This window comes from Chiloscyllium plagiosum, chromosome 5, assembly GCF_004010195.1.
Source record: "Chiloscyllium plagiosum isolate BGI_BamShark_2017 chromosome 5, ASM401019v2, whole genome shotgun sequence".
NCBI classification, from domain to species: domain Eukaryota; kingdom Metazoa; phylum Chordata; class Chondrichthyes; order Orectolobiformes; family Hemiscylliidae; genus Chiloscyllium; species Chiloscyllium plagiosum.
The window spans coordinates 48953515-48963419 of record NC_057714.1 but is presented as its reverse complement, the minus strand read 5'-3'; the positions used below and the strand labels follow the sequence as shown (position 1 = coordinate 48963419).

Here is a 9905-nt window from a genome sequence, read left to right as displayed (position 1 = left end):
TGGAGAAAGTTATTGATCACAGTCTTGGACGTATCAGTCTTCATTCCCCGCTGACTAATTGCACAGTTTCAATAATTAAGTGGTGGATTTTTTTTTGTAAAAAGTAAGTCCATTGGCATGATTTCCTTTGCAACCAGTAGGAGGCCTCATAGATTAACCAGAAGACAGCTGTGTGAGAGGTGTGATCATTCACAACATGAATTATGGAGCTAAGATAATGCTGAAAGTATGCAATAGGAAATCCAAAACAAATATTTTTCATCTATTGCGCAGCTTGTGCAGCTAAAACGAACACAAAAAAAATATGGTTATCTCCACTTACAACTGCAAATATTTTTAATCTCGGAATGTTTATTGACTTGTCAAATGGTAGCTGTCATGTTGCTATTGTGTCACCAGTTAATTTCAGTCTATTTCAGTTAATGCACATTTGTTAGTTTGTAGATTATAAATATTAGATTGAATCTTCCAATCATAATTAAACACAACACTTCCAAAAATAGATGTTCCCCAGTTTTAAATACAAAGATGTTTTGTTACAGATGGCAAATCTGAATGGATGGAGAACAAATGTTTATAACTGGACCCAGAAATGCTGTAAAAAGAGCAATGACCATTCTCCCTGCTATAGAGGAGATATTAGGTATGCTTGGCATAGAGATAGTTAAGATATTTTAAAATGCTTACTGCACAATTTACATTGACACCCTGGTACTTTTAATTCCATTATGTTCATGCTCTATTTACAATAGGACACATTACCATATTTTGAAGATTGAATTTATGATCTTTCAGTAAAAAATAGTGGAGCTCCAGACATGCTTAATCACAGCTAAAGGATGTCACACACAGTATATATACGGTGCTGTGTTTTTAATGTTAGCCGTTCGATAAACATCAATTAAAGGGGAAATGTGCAGATTTCCAAGAGAATTTCTCCTTTCATATTTCATTGATCACTTCCACTTAAACTGGAGGTTAGTGTTCTCAGGGAACAGGCAAAGGTCAGCTGGTCAACAACATGACACAATGGTTATTGACTACTGGAGGCTTAGACAAGCTGCATGCAGCATTAAATCTATTGTTTGATAAATGGTAGGAGGAGCAGCAGGAATTACAGAGAACAATAACCAAGGAGGTCCAAATAGAGGGGGTGGAGATCTTTAAAGCTTGGTACTATACATGAAACTGAATACCACATATTGTGACAACCACTATGTTTGTAGCAAAGTCAAATGTATGAGAAATTGATTAGAACTGTTTAGACAATACAAAACAGAAATTGGCAATTGGTCCATATACCCAGTGTCAACATTTATCTTGCACAATATCAGTTAAGATTTGGAGATACTGGTGCTGGACTGGGGTGTACAAAGTTAAAAATCACACAACACCAGGTTATAGTCCAACAGGTTTAAAGCGAGTGTGTCTCCAATTAAACCTGTTGGACTATAACCTGGTGTTGTGTGATTTTTAATTTAATATCAGTTAACATAGCCTTCTGGGCCTGCAAATCTCTTTATCTCCAGCCACCTACCTAACTTTGTCTCAACTGTTAGCATGGATGTTCCTTAATTCACTTTCTTCAGTAATGTGCTTACACTCTCGCATTTCACTGTCTGTCCTGACCCAGCTGTACTCTCAGTCCTTCCACTGTAGTTAGGTTATAAGCCTGCTTATCTGACATCTGCTTCTAGATGAGAAGAAATTTCCTCCAATGAAGTATTGGGAAGACTGAAGCATTTATGGTGTTTTTGTAGACTGGCTCAGTCTAGCAATTGTTAGCTGCTTTGGCTTTTTTCCATCTCCTTCTTGACAGCCTCCTCTCTGACCCTGCTTTTCAAAGCTCAGAACTTAATCAAATTTGAGATCAGTTGCTTTGTTAACTTTTTATGAATCATTATTCCAGAAAGCAAAGTTGGTACTCTGGAATTCCCTAAGGGCATCCTTCCAATCTCTTGTTTTTCTCAGAAACTTTGAATTTTCATACCTTTAGAAGGATTTGTATTTTCCAAAGGTTAAACAAATTCAAAATGTCTCCCTTTATGGTTAATGCAGAGATAATGGGTCAGTCTGCCTACCTTTCTGGTCGAAATAAGTCAATAGATAGTTGTCGGATTATTTGGAGCCATGTTTTTGAACACCTTGTTCATATTTAAATAGAGATTATTTTACAAAATACGAGATATAATTATTATAGTTATTATAGTTGTGACACTTTGTTAGCTTGAGGCTTCACTATTCCAATGCACTAGTGGTTGGCCTCCCACATTCTACTGTCTGTAAACCTGAAGCTATGCAAAGCCCTGTTGCTCATTCATAACAAGTTCCACTCACCTGTCACCCCATGCTTGCTAACTTTCACTGGCTCCTGGTTAAGCATCACCTTGATTTTACAATTCTCATCCTTGTATTTAAATCAATCCATCGCCTCAACCCTCCTATATCTCTGGAACTCCTCCAACTTCACAACCCTCTGAAATATCTGCTCTCCTCTCATTCTGGCCTTTTGTGCATTCTCAATCATATTGCACCATAATTGGTGATATACCTTAAGTTTCCTATGCTCCGCGCTCTAGAATTTCCATCATACATCACTCCATCCCTTTACATTGTTTTCCTCCTTTAAGACTCTTCTTAAGACCTACCTCTTTGACCAAGATTTTTGTTATTGAACCTAATATCCTCTTGTGAGGCTTGGTGAAATACATTGTTGTATAATATTCCTGTGAAGTGCCTTAGGCTAAAGGCATGATATAATTACATTGTTGTCATTATTGAATCTCTTACTGTTAATTTTTATCTACATTCATTTGTTTAAACTTCTCAAGCATTGTAAACAATCTATTGTTTATCTCTTCCAAACTTTCAGAATTTAAATTACGCATAGCAAACCACCATGTAATCGTTTCCATTCCAATGAAAATACTCCTAATTTTTCAAGAATTCCTTTGTATATGCATTTCCTCATTGCAGAAATTACTCCTGTCAATCTATGCTCCCCATCTCTATTGCTTCCACATTATGGTTTGGAGCTTAAAATTGCATGCGCTAGTCTTGTGTTTTATTGATTTTTGTTTTACAGAATTAATATTACACCTCAATTTTTATGCTCTATAACTCTTGCCAAAAGATGTAGTATTTTCAGTGAATTTTTAATGGCTTTATTCACTTAGGGGTCTGATTTTAGCATCTTTGAAACTGAACTTGCTAATCTCTCTGCTGGACCACATGCACCATCTTTCTCCATTTAAAATATAATTTTAATTTTAACATGATTTTCTCACTCAAATGCTCCACCTCACATTCACTGACATTTAATTCCACTCAGCGTTTTCTGTCCACTTAATTGTCTTAACAGTATCCCTTCATAGCTTTTGCTGAGCTTCAAACCTATTTAATATGACACCACTGATCTCTTTGGAGAAACTTGACAGAAGACCCAAGAACAGCTTCTTCCCCGCTGTTATCAGACTCTTGAATGGACCTCTTTAATGTTAATATTGATCTTGCTCTGCGCCTTCTCAGCAGCTGTAACATTGTATCCTGCATTAGGTTCTGTTACTGATGCGTTTGTATAGCATGATCTGCCTGTCAAGCACATTAGACAACACATTTCACTGTACCTCAGTACACGTGACAGTAATAAGTCAAATCAAATCAAATCACGATTTACTACAAGTGTTCCATTCGTGAAGGGTTGGACGGAGTTGAAAGGGAAAATCTGTTTGTATTGGAAGAAGGATCAAAAACCCGAAGATGCTGATTTAAAACAATTAGCAAGAACCCAGAGGCAGCGTAAGGTAAAAGCAAGCAAGTTGTTAGAACCAAAATACATTATTTAGGCTTGAGACTAGCTCAGTAGCTCTCGCAGAGAGTCAGCATGGACACGACGGGCTGAATAACCTTCTTCTGTGCTGTCATCCTTCTATGACTCGATACTATTAGCTGCTACTGTGGGACATACCAATGTCTTTATAATCTGTTCCTGACTGCAGTAATCTCCCATGCTGTCACAGCCTCCGGGCTGTTCTGCAGGTGGCGTGGAAATTGCCTGCAGTTTGTTAAAGATCCACTTAGTCGCCTGGTGCACAATCATAACCTTGGTACTTACAACATATCAGTCATCTGTAGCCTGATTTAATTTAATCACATTGTTTAAAATGTATAAATATCAGATAAATTCATAACTATTGAAATCAATGTCAACAAGATGTTATTTATTGGCTATAAGCATTGTTAGTTACATTCATGAGCTCACCATGATTAGTATTTGATTTGACCAATAGCTATTTAAAAAGGTACATCATGACTGGGTCCATTTTGTGCAGAAATTACTAACATAAAATGCCACAATCAGAATGCTATCTTTACTTCAGGGTTCATTCATTCTTCAGCATTCATTCTTTCCTTTTGACAAAAAAGTTTTTTTTTAAGTGGTGCGTTGTGTTTGGAAGTAGTTTTCTTATGGGAGAATGTATTTGCATTGAGTCACTAACTTGTGTTTCACGTCCAAAAGAGGTTGTTCAAACTTTAAAAATGACACCTTATATTGAGAAATTAGCTGACAATCATCCTGAATGAATAAAAAACATTATTAATTTTATTGTTAGAGGACTTGTTTATGGAAAGGTGTATTTTTGTATCAATTGTTTATTTATGCAATATTTCATTTCATTTCCTTATGTTGTCAGGCCACAAACAAGAACACAATGAACTTTTAAAAAAAATTGCCCTGAAGTACCAAGTATCAGAATATGGAAGATCTTGGATGTAGTAGTTTTACACATGGTAAGAAAAACTGCTTTGGAGGAACAGATGTCATTGGATATCCAGTTTCTAAAGCCCTCCATCACAGGACTTTGTCTTGGGATTAATTAAAAATGCTAGAGATTTTTTTGACGATGAATGACCAACTTGAGTGCTGCTGGATTTTGATACTTGAAGGATGAGTGAAGTTAAATTAGATAGATGCTGCACATCCCTTTGTCTAGCAATTCCTTGTTCCTATGTTCAGTTGTTGGTTGCATAACAACATTACATGGTATTGACTTTCACTCCTTTGGTGTCACAGTATAAAAGGGAAAGTTTGGGTACTTGTAGCACAGGATAGTGTCCCAACCTGCTGTGCCAGAAAGTCCAAATTCAAGTCTTATCTATTCTGGAAGTGTACCACAATATATCCAAACAGGTTAATTGAAATAACTATGAAACAGAGAGTGAAGAAAGGATTTGCGAAGATTGTACTAACAAAATATTTAACAAATCTCTGTCCATGAACTATTTACCTCACTTCCTGGTCAACTCATCTAAGGGGGTCTCCAGTGCCTGAAAATCAATGCCTGAAAATTTGAAAGATGTGACACAGCCCTAGAAAATTGAAATCAGTGGGAATCAGGGTAAGCTCCCTGTTTGTTGGAGTCATGCCTGCTACATAGGAAGATGGCTGTGGCTGTTGGAGGTCAGTCATCTCAGTTCCAGGACATCTCTTCAGGAGTTCATCAGAATAGTGTCCTAGGCCCATCAATCGTCAGCAGTGTTTAGTGCCCATCAATCTTCAGTGACCTGGAGGTATTGATGATGATCTTTCATAAATCACTGGAGTCAGATAGGGTCCCAGAGGACTGAAAAATGGCTGATGTAATATCCTGTTTAAAAAAGGAAGGAGACAGAAAATGGGAAATTATGGGCCAGTTAGCCTGACCTTAGTCATTGGTAAGATTTTAGAGTCCATTATTAAGGATGAAATTGCAGAGTACTTGGAAGTGCATGGTAAAATAGGGCTGGGTCAGCAAAGCTTTGTCAAGGGGAGGTCATGCCTGACAAATCTATTAGAATTCTTTGAGGAGGTAACAAGCAAGTTAGGAAAAGGAGAGCCAGTTGACATGATCTATTTGGATTTCCAGAAGGCTTTGGTAAGGTGGCAACAGGAGGCTGCTAAATAAGATAAGAGCCCATTGTGTTAGGAGCTAGTTTAGAGCATTGGCTGACTGGCAGAAGGCAGAGTATAGATATAAAGGCATCTTTTTCAGGATGGGCAATCGATGACTAATGGTGTTCCACAGGGGTCAGTATTGGGGCCACAACTATGCACATTATACATTAAAGATCTGGATGAAGGAACTGAGGGCACCATGCTAAGTTTGTAGATGACACAAAGATAGGTGGAGGGACAGGTAGTGTTGGAGAAACGGGGAGGCTGTAGGCTAGGAGAGTGGGGAAAAAATGGCAGATGGAATACAATGTGGAAAAATGTGAGGTTATGCACTTTGGTAGGAAGAATAGAGGCAAAGACTATTTTCTAAATGGGGAAAGGATTTGGAAATCTGAAGCACAAAGGAACATAGGAGTCCTAGCTCAGGATTTTCTTAAGGTTAACATGAAAGCTTGACTGGCAGTTGGGAAAGCAAATGTCGAGAGGGCGAGAATACAAGAACAGAGATGTACTGCTGAGGCTGTGTAAGGCTCTGGCCAGACTATGTTTGGAATATTGTGAGCATTTTTAGGCCCTATCTAAGGAAGATGTGATGGTGTTGGAGGAGATCCAGAGAAGGTTTACAAGAATAATCCTGGGAATGAAGGGCGTGTAATATGAGGAGCGGTTGAAGGATGCAGGGTGGATCAGATTGAAAGTTACAGGATACTGAGAGGCCTTGATAGAGTGGACATGGAGAAGATATTTCCACTAGTAGGAGAGACTAGTGCACGTGGACACAGCCTCACAGTGAATGGAGCATCGTTTAGAACAGCAATGAGGATTAATTTCTTCAGCCTGGGGGTGGTGAATCTGTGCAATTTATTGGCACAGAAGTTTGTGGAGACCAAGTCATTAAGTGTCATTAAGACGGAAATAGATAGGTTCTTGATCAGTAAGGGGTTCAAGGGTTATGGGGAGAAAGTAGGGGGAAGAGGATTGAGAAACATATCAGCCATGATTGAATGGCAGTGCAGACTCAATGAGCTGAATGGCCTAATTCTGCTCCTATATCTTTGGGTCTTATAAACCTCCCTCCACTTTAAGTAGGAATTTTGCAACCATCATTGAATGGTACAGCAGTATTTGCAACTCCCCAGTTAGTGGAGCAGTCTTTGTCAAAATGCAGCAACAGCTGGACAGCATTCAGACTTGCTTTGATAAATGGAAAGTTATACGTGCCACCCACACAATAGGTATCTCCTATTGACAATGATATTATGGTCGCTGAATCCCCCATTATCAATTTATTGGGTGGGGGAGTGCAGAGGCTGAACTTGATTAGCCATATAAATACAATGGCCATAAGGGTAAGCCAGAAGCCAAGAATTCTACAGTGAGTAATTCACCTCCTGGCTCTCTAAAGTATGTCCAGCCTCTATAAGGCACATGCCCTGCGTGTAATGGAATAATCTCTCTTTGACTGGATGAGTGCAGCTCCAACAACACTCATGAAGCTTGACACAATCAATACTAAAGCCATCCAAATGTCCATCTCATTAAACCTCCTTTACTCCCTCCATCACTGGCAGTGGTAGCAGTGTTTCACATCAAAAGGATACCTTGCAACAACACACCAACGGTCATTTGACAGGACCTTCAAAATGTATCATTCCTACCACCTAGAAGGACAAGGGCAGCGGTTGCATGAGAGTACCACCACCACCAGCAAGCTCCTCTTGTAGTCATACAGTGTCCTGACTTGGAACTATAACATTACTCCTTGACTGTCACTGGGTAAAGTTCCTGGTCCTTCCTTCCTAGCTGCACTGTGGGGGCACCAGCAATGGATGGACTGCAGTGTTCAGGAAGGTGACATGTCACCCTCTCCCGAAGGATAATTAGGGATGGACAACAAAAGCTACCTTGCTATTTGTGCTCACAACCCAGAGACCTTGTTCACACGACAGCAAGGAATCAAATCAATGATTCAAAAACCACGTCCCTGCCCTACAAGAAGTGGATGCCATGAAATGCACCATCGCAGCCTGGTTCCCACTGGTCAACCAGTGAGCGCTGCCGATAAACACAAAATAGCACTGTTAGCTCGCCAATCAAAATCTTAAAAGGCATCAGCATCAGTTTGTCTCACATCTCTTGCCAATGTCAATGGTCACTTGTAACAGCTGCCACACCCACATTCAGTGTATGTTGGCACACATCTTTCATATCATATCAAAAGCATTACCAATCGGAATTAAGCACAATTTATTCATATAACCTGGGTGACACTCCAATGCAGCAATTTATACATAGTTCAAAGTCTCGCCCTTCAATTAAAAGTTTAGTCAGTACTTTTGTCTATGTTTTTTGGGGTGAAATATTACGGATCTCAAGTGATACTTTCAATGGAAAGGAGTTTTCCTAGTGTCTATGCCAAGATTATTTTCTCAATTAAAACCACAACAAAAATAGTTAAGTGGACATTTGATTTAATGTTACTTGTAGAATCTCACTGAGTAAATAATGGAATCTACATTCACAACAGGCAATGCACTCCAACTTAATTCCTAATATTTGAGGCTTATTGAGACATACAGCACTAAATGCAAGTCCTTCTTACTTTCAAACCTAGATTTGACTGGTAAGCTTCAGATCACGTAATTTAACATTACAAATGGCTGCTAGTCTACTCACCCACATATAATCAAATATTGCTATCAGTATAAATCATTTAAATCAAGATAAAGCTATAATGTACCAGAAGTTAAGGATTTAGAATATATCCCAGAGATGGAATGTTCCAATATTCAACTGCTTATTATTTCTCATTAAGCATGCAGTACCTTCATTACGGTCACTCTGTCTCCTTGTGCAGACATCATCATGATTACAGAGTGCTGACAGTTGGCATTGGTACTGACAGTTGCTGCAGGCACAAGATGTGAGCCAGACTGAATATCCCTCTGCCTTCACACAGATTATAAACAAAGGATAAGAAGAGACATCAAGGCTGTAATCTGGCTTCAATGCTTAAGACAAAATGCTCTAACCTGCTCCTGATTCACTTCTGCAGTTTATGACATCATCTTAAACTCTTGATTCAATTACTGCCTTGGAATAATTCCAGGCATTATCTTGTACATGAAATGCTTATAGTGGGTGACAACAGCAGGACAGAATGGATGAAACTGAATTCAAAACTTGAATGCAAAGGGGGAAAGTGCCTTCCTGTTTATAGATTTTTATAAACATTGGTGAACAATCTCCGGCAATGATCATAGTACATCATTGTTCTTCTCCTGCCACGATGTCTTGTTTGGTCAGGTTTGAACAACTGGCTGTGTTCCTGAATTGTGGATGGTATCAAAAGATGGCCCAGCAGAGATTTTTCGTGTCATACTGACAGGTATTGCACAAAATAAACAGGTCAACAAACCCTTATTCTGTACTGCCAGAGCCGGTGCCTTTAAGATCTGATCAGCAAGTATATTTAAATAGCTGCTTTTGCAGAAACCTAGGAGGTGTTTGATCTCAGTAAGTGTGGACCCAAAGCATGAGCTCCTGGAATTTGATGTACAAAGAATGATAGACAGAATGAGTTCTCACTTGAGAGTAACCAGCTGCGAAAACGTTCTTTCTGAGGAATGAACTATGACCATGGAATTGGAGGTAACGTATTGATCTGCTTCAGAAGTTGATAGAATGAGAGGAAACATAGATCAGAGAGGACAGGTAGGAGGAAACATATGTTGCCCTGCAACATGGCCTCAACTATTCACTATATTTAGAGTCATAGAGATGTACAGCATGGAAACAGACCCTTCAGTCCAACCCGTCCATGCCGACCAAATATCCCAACCCGATCTAGTCCCACTTGCCAGCACCCGGCCCATATCCCTCTAAACCCTTCCTGTTCATATATCCATCCAAATGCCTCTTAAGTGTTGCAATTGTACCAGCCTCCACTACATCCTCTGGTGGCTCATTC

The 9905-nt window shown here is 39.2% G+C and overlaps 1 long non-coding RNA gene across 1 annotated transcript; it reads right to left on the bottom strand.

The window, feature by feature from the left end:
* Positions 1-4199: 4199 nt before the first annotated feature.
* LOC122549877 lies at positions 4200-8909 on the bottom strand. The gene is made up of 2 exons (XR_006311691.1): positions 8761-8909; positions 4200-5648 (listed from the first exon to the last, which is right to left on the bottom strand). It is a non-coding gene; the product is annotated as an uncharacterized LOC122549877 (long non-coding RNA).
* Between the last annotated feature and the right edge of the window lie 996 nt (positions 8910-9905).